The sequence below is a fragment of the Oryctolagus cuniculus genome, chromosome 13, assembly GCF_051225735.1.
Source record: "Oryctolagus cuniculus isolate XC-2025 breed Fujian yellow rabbit chromosome 13, ASM5122573v1, whole genome shotgun sequence".
NCBI lineage: Eukaryota > Metazoa > Chordata > Mammalia > Lagomorpha > Leporidae > Oryctolagus > Oryctolagus cuniculus.
Window position 1 is genome coordinate 10,954,805 of NC_142879.1, and position 18,328 is coordinate 10,973,132.

Consider the following 18,328-nt stretch of genomic DNA (forward strand, 5'->3'; position numbering starts at 1 on the left):
TCTCATCCCATTCTTCATCACGATTCATTTTCAATTATCTTTATATACAGAAGATCAACTTAGTATATACTAAATAAAGATTTCAAGAGACTGCACCCACACAGATACACAAAGTATAGAGTACTGTTTGGGAAGTAGTTTAACCATTAATTTGCATAGTACAACACATTAAGAACACGTCCTACATGGGGAGCAGGTACACAGTGACTGCCATTGTTGATTTAACAATTGACACTCTTGTTTATGGCGTCAGTAATCACCTGAGGCTCTTGTCATGAGCTGCCAAGGCTATGGAATCCTTTTGAGTTCACCAACTCCAATCTTATTTAGACAAGGCCATAGTCAAAGTGGAAGTTCTCTCCTCCCTTCAGAGAAAGGTACTGCCTTCTTTGATGGCCTGTTCCTTCTACTGGGATCTCACTTGCAGAGATCTTTCATTTAGGTGTTGTTGTTGTTGTTGTTGTTGTTTTTGCCAGAGTGTCTTGGCTTTCCATGCCTGAAATACTCTCATGGGCTTTTAGGCCAGATCCGCATGCCTTAAGGGCTGATTCTGAGGCCAGAGTGCTGTTTAGGACATCTGGCATTCTATGGATCTGCTGTGTATCCCACTTCCCATGTTGGATCATTCTCTCCCTTTTTTATTCTATCAGTTAGTATTTGCAGACACTGGATTAATCACTTTGACACTTGATTCTATCATTATGATCAATTATGAACTGAAACTGAGGGCTTTAACAAGAATGATGGCATTGGTACATGCCACCTTGATGGGATTGTATTGGAATCCCTTGGCACATTTCTAGCTCTACCATTAGGGGGAAGTCCGATTGAGCATGTGCCGAACTGTACATCTCCTCCCTCTTATTCCCACTCTAAATTTATCTCAAAAGTGATCCCTGTTAAATATAAAACACCTAAGAATAATTGTGTTAATTATGGAGTTCAACCGATAGTATTAAGTGGAACAAAAAAATACTAAAAGGAATAAAATAGTTGTTCCTCGACAGTCAGGAAAGGGCTGATCAAGTCATTGTTTCTCATAGTGTCCATTTCACTTCAACAGTTTTCCTTTTAGGTGCTCACTTGTCACCGATCAGTGAGAACATATGATATTTGTCTCTTTGGGACTGGCTTATTTCACTCAGCATAATGTTTTCCAGATTCCTCCATCTTGTTGCAAATGACCAGATTTCAATTTATTTTTACTGCTGTATAGTGTTCTGTAGAGTACATATCCCATAATTTCTTTATCTAGTCTACCGTTGATGGGCATTTAGGTCGGTTCCAGGTCTTAGCTATTGTGAATCGAACTGCAATAAACATTAGGGTGCAGACCGCTTTTTTGTTTGCCAATTTAAATTCCTTTGGGTAAATTCCAAGGAGTGGGATGGCTGGGTTGAATGGTAGGGTTATATTCGGGTTTCTGAGGAATCTCCAGACTGACTTCCATAGTGACTTAACAGTTTGCATTCCCACCAACAGTGGGTTAGTGTCCCTAGTGAGCCATTCTCACCAGGGTGAGGTGAAACCTCATTGTGGTTTTGATTTGCATTTCCCTGATTGCTAGTGATCTTGAACATTTTTTCATGTGCCTGTTGGCCATTTGGATTTCCTCTTTTGAAAAATGTCTATTGAGGTCCTTGGCCCATCTCTTAAGTGGTTTGTTTGTTTTGATGTTGTGGAGTTTCTTGATTTCTTTGTAGATTCTGGTTATCAACCCTTTATCTGTTGCATAGTTTGCAAATATTTTTTCCCATTCTGTTGTGTGCCTCTTCACTCTCCTGACTGTTTCTTTTGAAGTACAGAACTTCTCAATTTGATGCAATCCCAATAGTTGATTTTGGCTTTGACTGCCTGCGCCTCTAGGGTCTTTTCCAGAAATTCTTTGCCTGTGCCAATATCTTGCAGGGTTTCTCCAATTTTCTCTAATAATTTGATGGTGTTGGGTCGTAGATTTAGGTCTTTAATCCATTCTGAGTGGATTTTTGTGTAAGGTGTATGGTAGGGGTCTTGCTTCATGCTTCTGCATGTGGAAATCCAATTTTCCCAGTACCATTTATTGAATAGACTGTCCTTACTCCAGGGATTGGTTTCAGATCCTTGATCAAATGTAAGTTGGCTGTAGATGTTTGGGTTGATTTCTGGTGTTTCAATTCTGTTCCATTGGTCTATCCATCTGTTTCTTACCAGTACCATACTGTTTTGATAACAACTGCCCTGTAGTATGTCCTGAAATCTGGTATTGTGATGCCTCCGGCTTTGTTTTTGTTGTACAAGATTGCTTTAGCTATTCGAGGTCTCTTGTGCCTCCATATGAATTTCAGCACCAATTTTTCCAGATCTGAGAAGAATGTCTTTGGTATTTTGATTGGGATTGCATTGAATCTGTAAATTGCTTTTTTGGAGAATGGACATTTTGATGATATTGATTCTTCCAATCCATAAGCACAAAAGATTTTTCCATTTTTTGGTATCCTCTTCTGTTGCTTTAAGATTTTTTAATTCTCATCGTAGGTATCTTTGTCCTTGGTTAAGTTTATTCCAACGTATTTGATTATTTGTAGCTATTGTGAATGGGATTGACCTTAGCAGTTCTTTCTCAGCCATGGCATTGCCTGTGTATACAAAGGCTATTGATTTTTGTGCATTGATTTTGTATCCTGCTGCTTTGCCAAACTCTTCTGTGAGTTCCAATAGTCCCTTAGTAGAGTTCATTGGATCCCCTAAATAAAGTCATATCACCTGCAAAGAGGGATAGTTTGACTTCTTCCTCCACAACTTGCATCCCTTTAATTTCTTTTTCTTGCCTAATGGCTCTGGCTAAAACTTCTGGTAATATATTGAATAGCAGTGGTGAGAGTAGGCATCCCTGTCTGGTACCAGATCTCAGTGGAAATGCTTCCAACTTTTCCCCATTCAATAGGATGCTGGCCGTGGGTTTTTCATAAATTTCTTTGATTGTATTGAGGAAATGTATGTTTTTTAATGTCTGCTGAGATCTAATTTACATCATAATCTATCTCAATGAGGGCATGTGGTTTAACATGAGATGGTGTATGTATACATCCATGAAACCACCATACCGAAGACGATGAGAAAATTGATCAACACCAATGTGTTCTTTCCTTCATGAGTAACACTCTTACCTATCATTCCATGTCCCCATGTCCCCATTCTAGTCTTTGCCTCAACAACCAATGATTTGCTTCGTGATAATTTTTTCTTCTATAGTTCTGTAAAAGACAATCAAATAGTATGTTATTTTAAAATTCCATGTTTCTTAAAGCACAATTGTTTTTAATATTCACTCATGTCATTCAGTACAAATCACACATCTGATAAAAAACTTATATGTAGAATGTATTGGGAATATATTAAGAGCTTTCAAACTCAATCGGAAAAACCATCAAATAAAATGGCCAAATGATTAAGGCAGATGCTGAAAACAGCATAGAAGGAGACAGTTGAGGGGTCTGAGGAGACGCCATAGAGAATGTCTATGTACAGAATTAACCTGGGTCAAAGGAAAAAGGAAAGCTAATCTTTCCTGCTCTAAGTGGCAAGAGCAGTCTGATAAAATCAGACACAGGAGAGATGTATTATGTAGGACTTTGTGGGACCAAATAAGAAATCTGGGTTTTGTTCTGAGTGCAGTAGAAAACCAGGTGAGGGTTAAAACAGAAAATGACAGGAATTCATTTGAAGTATAAAGATCACTCAAACTCCTTGATGGATGACAGATTCTGTGAAAGTAAGAGTAAACCCAGAAAAGTTATTTTGGAGAAAATTAACTTACTCTGGAGAAGATCTAGTGTTAGTTCTCATTAAGATTATAGAAAGAAAGCACAGTGATCGAAATCAGATCTTTGAGAGGAAGACTTGAGAAGTAGTTTGGGCTGGTACCTGATCCTCTTGGCCCTTCAGAGAAAGGGGCATGGTAGTGTCATGAGATGAAAAAACTGGAGTTGGAGACATTAAGAGCAGCATTTGTCACTTAAATCATTCCACTGGGCTTATATATAGCAACTACAGTCAGAATTATCCTAGGGGGGAAAACTAAATTGACTATTGAAAAAGAAGTACTACAGTTTAAGCATGCTTCCTTGAGCCTCTGCAAGTTTTTATGGAATGTTGACTCTACTTGCCATTTACAAATACTTGGACATCTTGAAGATACTATTTTCTGTTAATTTTCAATGAAACTATCAGCATATTTTATGAGTATGTTAACTTTTCTGTTTTAATACATTTCAATTGCATCTTTAATTTGAATTTCTGTTAAAAGGTACATAAGAGTTAGTTTATAACTGGAACCATCACGTTTCTTGCAATATTAAACTTAAGTTATTTTTGATTTTTTAGTGAACGGGTGTTTGCATTTTAAATGTACTTATCACTTGAAAACATTCCACATTTGCCTTTTTTATGTGGTTACCATGGTAACCATAGCTGTTTTTTTGATACTTTGCCTCAGAAAAGGAGTCATGTCATTTTAGGCAGATAGGGTGGGGAATGTAGTTTCCCAGTCTCTCTACATCTGCTTCTGTATTGATCTGATGACATAGTGTCACGATCATTTAAAGACTGTGAATATGTAACAGCAACTTTGCTTACTCTTGTGTTTATTCCATATCTTGGATCTCTTGCTTCATGTTGCTGTAATGTAAATTCTAAATGACTACCTGATTTTACCACAGAAACAGTAGTCTTTGTACTAGTATAGCTCCTGGTGTGGAAGTTGTGTGAATTACATGCCATGGTTAAGCTACATAATAAGTCGATGCATAAGTGATTGGCAAGCCTTGTATTCAAGGTGACTGTAGGTACCAGAACACTGTGGGTGTTGAGGACGTGAGCTGTGAAGATGTGTCTGAGTCTCCACTTGACAACTTTAAAACATAGGTACTAACGCAAGGGTTCCGTTTTATCTGAAGAAATTGTGCATGTAAGCTCATTTCAGATAATTTGGAATTCTTTTGTGAGAAAATCTGTTGTAGAAAATGACGTGTATTTGATTGTTCAATGCCTTTGAAAAAGTAAAACTCGGTTTTATAGGGTGGCAGAATCCTGGCTTCTTGACAAGGATGGCACATGAGCTGTGAAGGCTGTGCATCACAGGGCCTCTGAAAGATCTTTATAAAGTGTTTTCATTTTGGCTGTGGGCTGCATGTTTTCACACTCTCCCCTTTTTTCTTTCCATTTTGCAGGTGGAGGTTGTATGCCTCAGTGGCCTGATTGGGCTGAGTCTTATTTGATTTTGGACCCCTGGGCTAAGGATGGCCAGGGAAAGATAAGAGTGTGTCCCATAATTCAGGAGCCTTCATAGCACTTCTGTTCTTCTTGCCTCTGGAGTAATGAGATGTAGAATAAAATCTTAGTATGTTGCATCAGTCATGAGGCAGCATGCTGTAGGCTGTGAGACATGGCTTGTGTATCCCACATCATAAACCAGTTGATTAGCGTGTGCTTTCTAAAATATTCAATATCAGCTGTTAAGAATTCTGCCCAAGATTTACTTTGTGTTTGTTCTGTATGAGCTGCTTAGAGTCTTTCATTATCCTTCTCAACAGCTTGTGAAGTACATTATCTATAAAACGTGAGTGAGAGAACGAAGCACCCAGGTGGTTAGGGCATCTCCCAAGGTCATGTGGGCTATTTCAGTCCTTCCAGTCTGACCCAGAGGCCACGTTTTTACCTAATCAGTTCCCGTGCCTTCCAGAGAGCTGTAAGATCTGATGTGAAATGGAACCCAAAATAGAGCTTTGAAAAAATACTGTATTGCTAAGGAGAACAAGCTATAAACAAAATTAGTAAGGTCACAATCTTTATTTTTTTATTCTAACAGCTTGCAATTTAATTAACTGGGTTAACAGCTTTTAGTTCTTTGCTTAAAACACTTTACTTCAAGGAAAGAAATTGGTGATACACAACAGAAGAAATCCCTTCTCCTAATAGGGCTTACATTAAAACAGATTGAAGCAGAGAAATTCACTTTTAACTAAGAAAATTATAGAAAATTTTAAGTATATTTGGAAATGACAAGGTAAATACCAAAACCTCAGAAATACTATTCCTTTACTAAGTAAATTATTTGTAGTCAGAGAGGTTAAGCTTAACATAGGAATTACATACAATCCAAACAACAGTATTAGGGTGCAATATTGTCTCCATTTTACACATGAAGAAACTAAGAAGTACAGGGGTATGAAGTATCTTGTTGTATTCAAGGACAAACTCCATGAAAGTAGGAACACTATCTTGCTGAAACCAATAACACTTCTCTAAAAGCAATGTTTGTTCATAATAGATATTCAAAACAGTGATAAAATAATGATGCATCAGCAAGGAGCTGGAGCTGGTTCTAAAACCCAGGCTTGTATATTTCCACAATAATTAAACATTACCTAATCTGAAGTCCACAATCTATATGGCTTTTCAGTAAGGCTTAAGCTGGAGAGAAGTTCAAAGCAAAAGTCAGAAGAGATACACAATTTAAAAATAGATACTTAGAAAACAGATATAATTACCATGCTCAGACATGGCTTCTAGAGGAAGAAGCTTTGAAAATAAAACAGTTATAATGTCAAGCTAACATGAAGCAAGTTACTACACACGCACATGCACTGATTGAAAGAGGGTGTGATTCAGGATTGACTTCAACGCTGTTCGTCACTTGACTCTACTTCGTTTATTGGGGCAGCGCTCAAGCACAGGGTCTGGACCACAGGAACTCATGATAGTTACACAGGCTTTGGTCAAGCTGAATCTCTAACTATATTAATTTTGCATGTATGGATGTGCAAATGAATACTTCTGAGTCACTGTATGGAAAAGCAGTTGGTTGAATCAGATAATTGCCTTTTAAAATATTTATGCATGTGTTCATATATGAAATAGCTTTAATAGCTGTTAAGCAACTGTGCTGTACCTAGGTCACAAGAATCTCATTAGATATATAAATAATAAATTGAATGTTTATTCTGATTTCTTGAAGTAGATAAAGCAGCTTTTAACCTTTGTCATTTCTGTCAACCTCCAAGGAACATTTTTAGATATTCACTGACTGATAAGCACCCTGTGAGATCTTTGTGCCATTGATACACTGTGTATGTGTTTATGAGAGTTCTTTCTAAGTTCTTGGAGAATAAAATTAAATCTTTGGTGCCAAAATCTTGAAATCCATGCATAATTTGTTTCAAAAATGGTTTTCATTAACCTTTTAAGTTCCCCTCATGCTATATGAATATCTTTCTTGTATCATAAAGAATAAACATTTTTTACTCATTTCCAGCAAGGTTGGTTTCCACAGGTATGGAGGTGGTGACGTAACTGCTATTGAGAACACAAGAGATAAATAATCATTGGTAAAATACCAGCAGTAAGAATTTCATGATCAATACATTTCTGTAGAATCAAGATCTAACTTACTGTATCAGGACTGAACAGTGAAGCTTTTATAAAATATGTGCACTGAGTTGTTGGCATTCCTCCCCCTCCTTATGGGATGGATTTTGTGACTTGGTTCTGACAGGTGGACTCTAGCAGAAGACATGATACGTAACTGATGAGGATGGGTCTTTGCTCTTTGATTTGGATTGCTGGCCTTGAGGAAAGGCAGTTTGTGTCGTGGGAACACACACTCAAGAAATTGGGCCCATATGGCAAGGGGCCAAGACTACCTGCTGATGGCTGTAGGAGTGACTCATGTCAGAGGCAGACCCTCAAGTGCCAGTCAAGCTTCATGCTTTCTGCAAGCACCCCCAGTGTCTCACGTGTGATCACAAGAGTCCCTTAGAGTCGCCCAGCTGAGACTCGGAGAATCATCGCCAAATATCTGACCCTGGGAAACCCTGAAGAGTAAGATGTGTTGCTGTAACTTCCTTGGTGTGGGACAGTTTTGTTTGTGTAGAACTTGATCACCAATGTGCCGCGTTCAGTACTTTTGCTTGTGTTTTGTTTTCTTTCGGGATATTTTCATCATGGGCTCTGATTCTATTGGAGTGTGTTAATACATTGAATTGTAACCAGCCTATTACCGCTACTAATAGTCCAGCTTTGTGTGTCCAAGGATTCTGGAAATACTTATGCTTTAAAGCTGTAGCATAACTTAAATGTATGTTTGCGTGTTAAGTATATAAATGCTTTAACATGCATTGCTGTGTTTGAAGCTTAAGTAATGCTGAACGATGCATTCATTGATCATATTTGCCTACGATATGAGGGAAAAAAAGACCCAAGAACTACTAAATATTATGTTGCCAGAGACACACAGCAGGTGGCTCAGTGCCAGGTCTTTGATTTAAAAATAGTGCTTTTTCCAAGGCATGCTTCTGCCTGTTAATGCTTTCTGATGTATGACATGTGAAGATGAAAGGAATGAATAGGGCACTGGATTGCTGCTAATAAAAAAACGTGATTCTGAGCCTAAAGTCACGTGTTAAAATATGTGCTTGCAGTATGCTCAATTTAAACAAATTATTCAGTGACTATGTAAGTCAAATGACCTGAAATTGGTGATGAACTTAATGAAAATACACCATTTTTATTTCTGACTACAGGTTTCATCCCAGAGAAAAACTGAAAATCAACCACAATGGGGTCCAACTTCTCTTTACTGAGTTGGAGATAAGTATCAGTTTGAATGCAGTAAAGTGACAAAGAACACTTCATGCACTTGCTCCCTAAGACTGCAGATTCTTAAAGCCCCTCTGCAGGGGCCAGTGTTGCGGCACAGCCTGCTTCACTGCTGTTTCCACACCAGCATCCCGTGTCGGACTGCCAGCTCGAGCCCCCCTGCTTTGCTTCCTGAACAGCTTCCTGCTAATGCACCTGGGGAGGCAGGGTACGAGGGCCCCGGCAACCCATGTGAGAGCTCAGAGTGGAGTTGCTGGCTCCTGGCTTCAGCCTGGCCCAGACCTGGTGTTGGAACCATTTGGAGAGTGAACCAGTGGACAGATGTCTCCCTCTCCCCCTCTCTCTCCCTCCCTCTCTCGCTCTGTTTCTCCTTCCCCCCTTTGTTCCTTCTTCCCCCCTTTCACCCATCCTCTCTCCCTTATCTTCTCTCCCTGTCTCTGTAGTCCTCTGTGGAGCGTGTAGGGGCTGTTTCAGAATCCTTACTGCAGTTACTGGGAGAATTTTGGTAGTGCTTGCTATTTTATTGTTTAATAGATAATTACATAATTCCCTAAAATTTAGTAAGCTTTCAGAAGTAATTTGAGAATAATAACAAATGTTGGATTGCTCATATCACAATTTTAATTTTTTTTATTGCATTACTCTTATTTGAAAGGCAGAGAGAAAGAAACAGATCTTCCATCTGCTGGTTCACTCCACGCATGTGTGTAACAGCCAGGGCTGGATCAGACTAAAGCTGGGATCTCAGGACTCAGTCTGGGTACTTTGACCATCACCTGCTGCCTCTCAGTGTACTCATCAGCTGAAACAGAGTTGGCACAGGAACCCAGGCACGAAGACATGGGAGTCAGACATCCCATCCATCGCCTGAACCACTGTACCAAGCACCCGCAGTCACATTAAAAGGCACTGCTGTGATGGACTCGTTGGGGAAGCATAGAAACAGTATCACATTAACTTAAAAAAACTAAACTTGGGCTTCGTAAGAGAATGCTGCATGCATTAAATTTCCTTCCTGTATCTTAAAGATCAAAAGCCAACAGATTACATAAATGTATATTAAATATAATCTGGGATTTTTCTGAGAATTTAGGATATTTCCCTAAGAGTGTTAAGACTGCCAAGGAGGCACAGGACAGGGATGGTGAAATGCCTAGGGACTATCTGCAAAACTTACTGGCCTGGAAATGAAACCTAACTCGGCTACTTACTTTGAAAACGCCAGACAAGTTACTTAAATTTACTCTGCTTTAATTTCCACATCTTTCCATATCTTTCTTTAGTCACTGAATTCTCTTTGCTGCATTTGTTTAGTTTTTTTTTTCTTTTTTTTCTTTTCAACTGAAAGGCACAGAGACAGTTTCCATCTGCTGATTCACTCCTCAGATACCGGAAGCAATGCATGTCTCCCATGTGAGTAACGGGAACCCAATTACTTGAGCAAGCGCCACTACCTCCCAGGATCTCAGTTAGCAGGAAGCTGGAGTTGGGAACCACAGCCAGAAATCAAACCTGGATGCTCTCATGTGGGACCTAGGCATCTTAACTTGAATCTCAACCCCTAGGCTGAATACCCACCCCTCCTAACATGTTAGAAATCACAATCTATGAATCTAATATGAATCTATGAATGTGGTACCATAATTTGTTGCATTATTTATTATCAATTCTCCACACTGGGGTTTCTGCTGGGACTCCTGTTACTGTTTTGCTATTTTATATTTCTAGTGCTCCTCTGGAAATTTTGTCCCATTTAGGCCTCTCAGGCTAACATAAAGGTCATTTTTTTTTGAAGATTGATTTTATTCATTTGTAAGAGTTAGAGAGGCAGAGAGAGAGTCTTCCATCGACTGGCTCACTCCCCAGATGGCTGCAATGGCCAGAGCTGCACCGATCCAAAGCCATGAGCCAAGAGCTTCTTCTGGGTCTCTCTTGCAGGTGCAGGGGCCCAAGGACTTGGGCATCTTCTGCTTTCCCAGGCCATAGCAGAGAGCTGGATTCGAAGAGGAGCAGCCGGGACTAGAACCGGCGCCCATATGGGATGCCGGCGTTTCAGGCCAGGGCTTTAACCCGCAGTGCCACAGCGCCAGCCTCTATCATAAAGTTTGTTTAATCTTAATACATGTCTATGTTAATTCAGTATAATTTCCTTTGCACTTTTATACAAAAAGGATTGTTTTGCCATTGTTACGTTGTAGTGAACATAGATTTTTGTGGTCTTCTCCAAAAATTCATGTAAAAAATGGAAAAGACAACAATATGTCAATACCAGCATTCACATCCTATTTTCCTTCAATGCTTTTTTTCCTTCAGTTCTATTATCCACATGGGCAATGAAGAAGGTCTCTGAGGACCCATTCTTAATGAAATGCTGCATTGTACACAGTCTTAGGTTAATGAAGGGGGCGTCTCCCTCTTGCTGATACTTCTAAATTTACTATGCTTATCTGACTTAGAAGTCACTCCTACACTGAAGGATTTGCACAATTCTGTAAACTGGAGAATGTAGGGATTTTCACTTTGTGAAATTTGAAAACTACCTTAATTAACTGTTAACACTAACGTAGTGTTAGTTTGCGGCCATGGCCTACCTTATACATCCTCATCTTTACTGAATCAGGCATTATTTCTAGGTACCTGTCATGTTTTTGTTATTTATAGTTTACAAGATGTTACACCCATTCTGTTACTCAGGAAACTTTAAAATACACGTTTTTTTAAAAAATGATTTTTCACATTCAATGTGCTTCGAAGATAGAAGTCTGGGTCCATTATGATGAAAATATCCATTGTTTATCTCAGATGACAAATATGGTCCTACATGGCCTAGTAAGAAATTGTTGCAGGCCAGCACAGCGGCTCACTAGGTTAATCCTCCATCTGCAACGCCGGCACACCGGGTTCTAGTCCCAGTTGGGGCGCCAGTTCTGTCCCGGTTGCTCCTCTTCCAGGCCAGCTCTCTGCTGTGGCCCGGGAGTGCAGTGGAGGATGGCCCAAGTGCTTGGGCCCTGCACCCGCATGGGAGACCAGGAGAAGCACCTGGCTCCTGGCTTAGGATCAGCGCAGTGCAACGGCTGTAGCGGCCATTGTGGGGCGAACCAACGAAAAAGGAAGACCTTTCTCTGTCTCTCTCTCTCACTGTCCACTCTGCAACAATTTTTTTTTTGACAGGCAATCAGTAAATTTGAGTCTTACTACTCTAAACTTGGCATCACTGACACCATTTGATAAGCTAACTTCTGGTCACAGTCCCTCACTGTCCCCTCAGTAAAGTAACATCTGTGCTCTCGCCACAACCTCCTGATAAGGGAGCAATCTCCTCAGTAGGATCACCCATGGCGCTGGATTTCACCAATCCAAAGTGTGCAGATGTGATGGCAGCAGAGGCATGAACACGTGTCAGGTCACGGTGGCTTCTTACAACATGGCCATGGGAAGTTACGCAGCTTAGCCCATCAGGCAATGGCCTTACAGGGGCTAGACCAAAAACAAAACTGATGCGCCAAGCAAAGTCCGAGGCAAAAATCAAAAACCTTCCCATTGTCTCACAAGCACACAAGAGGATTATGTGATGTGTTATTGTGCAGCATTGTTGTGGCTGACGCTCATTACCACACCATATTTTACATAACGATGAATCATCCAAGCATGATGACAGAGCAATGATAGGTTAAATGTATGATCTTGATTGCTGTACTATGTAAAGTACAACAGCATGAGAAAGTCAAGGTTTTTCTGTGGAGACGGCACAGTGATGTGATGTTTTGCTGTTTGTATGGTTAACTGACTGGTGATTACACCATCACAGCAATGCCACACTCCCAACAGACACTTTGCCAGTGCAATTGAACTACAAACGAGGTACACATGTGAAAAGATGTATTTCTAGATAAGTTCCCTTTTCAATCTTCAAAATATGATGTCTTTTAATGTTTTTTTCAAAAAGATGGAAACAGAAGAATATTCTGAGCCTTTGTAAGTATTTATATAAACACACACAAAATACTGTATGTATTTAATTGGTATAGGATTTCCTGAGCCTCATTTATGCATATTCAAATTAAAAACATTGGTTTCCAAATTAGGGTCCCCAAATCAAGATATAGATTGTATGTGTGCATCTGCAAGTATAGAGTAGAGTATATTGTAACATTTTCCCATAAGACTTTGATGAAGGTAAATGAAGCCAATATATAAAATAGTCTTAGAATCCTTTCCTATTTGAACATTTCATGTTTGTGATATTTCTCAGCCCTTAAATTGTTAGTAACAAAAATAGATAAACCGTCTGTTCTTTGTCTTTGTTCCTTTATGAATGTATCATCTAACCCTGTTTGCAGTGCATTTGGTGAGGGACTATCATTATATTTGTGAAGAGATTTTTGAACATAATTTGCTTCTGATGTACATGATATTATTTTACACTGAGTATTATTTTGATGAAGTATAAAATTGCATTATTGCAATTTTTACTTGAAGAAACAAAAAACCCAAAAAGTTTTCACGTTTAAATAAACCATCTTTTAAAAGCATGTAAGCTAAATTGAGGAAATAATTATTTGTCTTTGATATAAATTACTCGGTGGTGAATAAAAATTTTGAAAGGAAGATTTTTAATTATATTTTAAGGATAAGGATTTTTTAAAAATGCGTTTACTTGAAGTGCAGGGTGATGGGGCAAGAGAAGGAGAGAGAATGCACGAATGCCTGCAACAGCCAGGGCTGAGCCAGGCAGAAGCCAAGAGACAGGAACCCAATGTGGGTCTCCCATGTGGGTAACAGGAATCCAGATATTTGAGCCATCATCCCCTGCCTTGGATGCACATTAGCAGGGAGCTGGATTAGAATTGCAGACGAGCCAGGACTGGAACCTCGGACCTGGCACTCCATTAAGGATGCCAGTATCCCAACCTGCAGCTTAACCTGCTGGTTGCCACAGTTGCTCCAAGACATTGATGTTTGAAAAGGAATTGCTGAAACTGAGATTGGAGACAGTATTCACATCTATTACATCAGCTGTAAAAAATAAAATTGACAAAATTGATCTCTTCTAAGTACCACAAGAAATAATTCTTGAGGGTAAGATGCACAGGAAGCATTTACCAGAGAGTTTTTTGAGTTCAAGAACATAAACTTTGTTCATAGAATAGCATTGCTATTGCAATAGTGTTGCTTCCGTGGACTGGTATGCTAGAGGTCATACACATGTGGTATTCCTGAGCAACCAAAGCATTGCATCTCTGGGAGTGTTACAATGTAGTCATCGGTGTTCTGCGTGCATATTATTACAGCTTCCTCTGTAGTTATGCACGTGAGCTTGCAGTTAAAATATACACCTGTTAGTGTTACGGAGATATATATATGTAAATACAGATATATTTAAAAAAAATCTATGGAAAATCTGTATTACTTGTTTTAAAAAGTGGGGAGAGAACCTGCTATCCAGTGGTTCATTCTTCAAATGCATACAATAGCTAGGTCATTGTTGGACTGAAACCAGGAATCCCATCTGGTGCTATCATCTGGTGCCTCCCAGTATATGTCAGCAGGAAGCTGGGTCAGAAGCAGAGCACCTAGGACTCAAGCCACCTCCCAGTAGGGGATGAGAGTGTCTCCAGGGATGTCTTCATCTGGTGCAGTACAATACTGCCCCCCCATCTTTTAATTCCATTTTCCAAGAACATGTAATGAATCCTTGTATACATGAGTCTCCGTGTACTTGAAACAAAACAGAGCACAGTAAATAGACACTAGACTTGCATCCATTGAAGCTTCAGTTCTGATTGTCTTTCTAGTATGAATTGGCAGTGTCCTTTCTTTTTTGCTAGGAAACATTGGAACTCTTTCTTTCTAGAATGTCCGGCATAATGTAAGAGTAAAGACACCCAGAGTTGGAATTTTCTGATGTGTAAAAATTGTTCAAGAAATTTCTGGGTTAGACCAAGATTGTACAAGCTATTTCTACCTGAGAAGTTTTGTTACTTTGTATCTTTGCAGGAGCTGTTGTCTTAATTAGCGGTGAGATGTACCACATGACCTTCTCAGTAGCATTTTTGTATTATTTTAAGTCCAGGAGCATCTGCGATAATGTTCCTATCTTAATTGGCACTTGCTGTCTTTTCTTGTTGACTTGATCAGCCAAGTAGAAAGTTGATCAATTATGTGGACATTTCAGTGAACCAATGTGTTTGAGTAACTTTTTTTACTCTGATTCATTGATTTATTATTCTATCTTTATTAACTTCATTTGCTCTTTAATTTTAATTTGCTCTTGTGTTTCTAGTTTTTAAGGTGAGGTTGGGGTTTTGATAAGTTTATTTTTCCACTGATAAATTTGTAATGATATAAAATATCTACTAAGGAGTACTTAATATACATCCTGAGAGTTTAACTTAAATTCACTTCTAGCTATCTGCTGGGATTGGCTCCAGGACCCAGTGTGGATATTCAAATCCTTTCAATAAAATTGCATAGAATTCGGATGTCACCTTCCTCCATTTTCTATATGTATTAAATCATCACTAGTTTACATATAGTACCTAATACCATGTACATGCTCTATAAATAGTTATTATTCTATGTCTTTTAGGAAGTAAAAACATAAAAGTATATAGCATGGTTCAGTACACTTTTTCCCAATTTTTTTAAAGATTTATTTATTTGAAAGGCAGAGTTACACAGGAGAAGCAGAGAGAAAGAGAGGTCTTCCATCCACTGGTTCACTCACCAAATGGCCACAAAGGTCAGGCCTGGTCCAGGCCAAAGCCAGGAGTGAGAAGCTTCTTGCAGGTCTCCCATGTGGGTGCAGGGGCCCAAGGACTTGGGCCATCTTGTTCCGCTTTCCCAGGCCGTAGCAGAGCTGGAATGGAAGTGGAACAGCTGAAACCCGAACTGGCGCTCTTATGGGATGCCAGCACTGCAGGTAGTGGCTTTGGCTTTACCCGGTATACCATAGCACTGCCCCCCCCCCCCACCAATTTTCCTTTTTAAAATTATTTTTCTGAAAGGCAGAGTTACAGAAAAAGGAGCCAGATCAATCTTCCATCTGCTAGCTCACTTCCAAATGGCTGCAGTGGCCAGAGCTGGAGCTTCATCTGGGTCTCTCTCATTGGTAGCAGGGGCCATCTTCTGCTTTCCCAGGCACATCAGCGGGGAGCTGTATCAGAAGCGGAACAACAGGGACTGAGCTGGTGCCCATATGGGATTGCTGGTGGTGACTTAACCCTGTATGCCACAACCGCCGGCCCCTCCAGCCCTTTCAAACATTTGCAATCCGAGGTTGGATAAGTTCATGGATGTGGCACCCACAGAAACAGAGGTTGGTTGTGTTTTTTTGTTGTCATTGTTCAGTTCAAAATATCTTAAATGTGTCTGGAAACTTCTTTAGGACTTGTGCACTCTTCATTGACATCTTATTTTTCAATTATTAGGTTGGATTAATTTTAGCTTCTCTTAGTTTCATTGTTGCAGAATTTGCTTTATATTATTTAATTTTTTTTAATGTTTGGGGGCCAGCATTGTGGAGTAGCAGGTAAAGATGCCGGCAAAGCCAGCATCCTATATGGGTGCCAGCTGCTCCACTTTTGATCCACTTTTTTAATAGCCTGGGAAAAGCAGCAGGGGATGACCCAAGACCTTGGGCCTCTGTCCCCATGTGGACACCCTGATGGAGCTCCTGACTTTGGCTTTGCCCAGCACTGACTACTGTGGCCATCTTAAGGGTGAAGCAGCTGATGGATCTCTCCTCTTCTCCCTGTAACTCTTTCAAACACATAAATCTTTTAAAAACTTAATATTTTAAAAAGTATGGTGAAGCTCACTTATGGTCCTGAATGTGGACTGTCCTGTTGAGTGTTCCTTATCCCTTGAACAGGGCATGTATTCCACACATGTTGGGTATAGTGGTTTCTAGTTATCTATTGATTTTAAAACCAACTATTCAGGCAGATTAATGTTGTTGAAATTATCTACATTTTTTTCCAGAATTTTTAAACTTGTTTTAATACTAAAGAGAAAGTTTGAGATCATCAACTGTTAAGTTTAGATCATATTCCTACTTTTGGTTTGTCAGTTCATAAATTGTGAAATTCTGGTTTTAGATATATAAAGGTTGGTATTTGTTCTGGAAAAAGTCAGCATTATTTATGATGTGATATTCCTCTTTTGGTAAAATCCCTTGTTCTTCTGTCTATTTTGTCTAACATTGTATTTTAGAGAAACGGTCATTCTAGACGTTCTTTATATAGTAGCTAAATGTGACAGTTTTCATTATTTTCCTCTTAACCTCTGCTGCCTTTACATTTTGTCAGGCATGCTTGTTTTGTTGTGGTGTTCTGGAACATTTATATTTTACCTGGTTGTGATGCTTAAATTTAAGTCTACCACTTTACTAGTTATTAGTCTATCTCTTTCTCTTTTTCCCCTTTTAATTCATTGGGTTGTTACATATTCAAAATTTATTTTTCCAAATGACATGTTATGTATATTCAAGCTTGAGGATATTATGCTAAGTGTTAGAAGCCACATACAGAAAGATAATACTTTTATTCTCACTATATTATATTCTCACTATATTATATTCTCACTATATTATATATTCTCACAATATTCTATGTACAATTAAAACTTGGAACTTTTTTTAATCTTTCATTTATAGTTTCTACTTTGTATTCTCTTTTCCAGTGGGCTAGAGAATAACTTAGACTTTGATGTATTGCTAGTAGCAACCGCTGAAAAGGATTGAAGGAGGGTGAGTGAAAGCTAGTGGTTTGAAATCAAAGAACTCTGCCTTGGAGTACTGCCTACTGGGGCACCTCCATGTCCTGTGGATGTGACCACAGTTAGACACCTGCTTCAAAGGTGTCCTTGTTATCTATCATGGAACCCAAGGAATGTGGTAATCAATTGGCCTATTGAAAACATGTGACCCATCCTTTTATCATTTGAGCATATCAGATTGTGGTTTGAAGGTGAATGCACTGTTAGTAACCAGGAAAAGCAGGAAGTCACAGAATCTTCCTGATAGGCGACAACATGTCTGCCACCGAGGTTAGAAAAATGTATATTCTCTTCAGTCCAGCTGGAAGGGATACTGGCAAAAATGAAAATGCTTTGTTCATGTGCTCATAACATTGAGACACGAATGTACTAGTCTCCTGTTTCTTTGATTTGGCCATAATTATTGTACCTTTTATTAATTACATAATCCACCTAAGGTAAACGGCATACTCTTAACTATAACATCAGCTGCCTTAGCAGTGATTTACTCTTCAATCTATTTATGCTGGATACCTTGAAGGGTAAATCACTTACTTCAAAATATCTAGGTTACAAGTACGTATAATCTGGAAACGTTCCCCATGCAATGCTAATAAGCTTGACTCTTCCTGAGAATTACATTTTATGCTACTGAAGGAAGAAAGTAATAATGAGGCAGGAAGAAAATTGTCAGTTACGGCAGATTGAAAGTAGTACACACTCGTGCTATTCAAAGAAATGATCAAAATGTAAATAACCCTGGGAATTCATGATAGATCTTTGGATTCAGCATTTACTAAGCCATTGCGGAAAGTCAGGTAATGACCGCAAGGACGTATTTAGGGATTCACAGAAGAGGTGTTCTAGAAACATAATTGACACAGCTAAGTTAATCCATTAGTGGGAATATTATCAAAGATTCCTAATAATGTGAAAT

The 18,328-nt window shown here is 39.1% G+C and overlaps 1 long non-coding RNA gene across 2 annotated transcripts in view; it reads left to right on the top strand.

Moving 5' to 3' along the window:
• Nucleotides 1-8,049, top strand: part of LOC149122476 (uncharacterized) — a 50,225-nt gene extending 42,176 nt beyond the window's left edge. For both annotated transcript variants that reach the window (XR_016219301.1, XR_016219303.1), the window contains one exon: nt 7,310-8,049. This is a non-coding gene — a long non-coding RNA (uncharacterized LOC149122476). The remainder of the gene's footprint in view (nt 1-7,309) is intronic.
• The last annotated feature ends 10,279 nt before the right edge of the window (nt 8,050-18,328 follow it).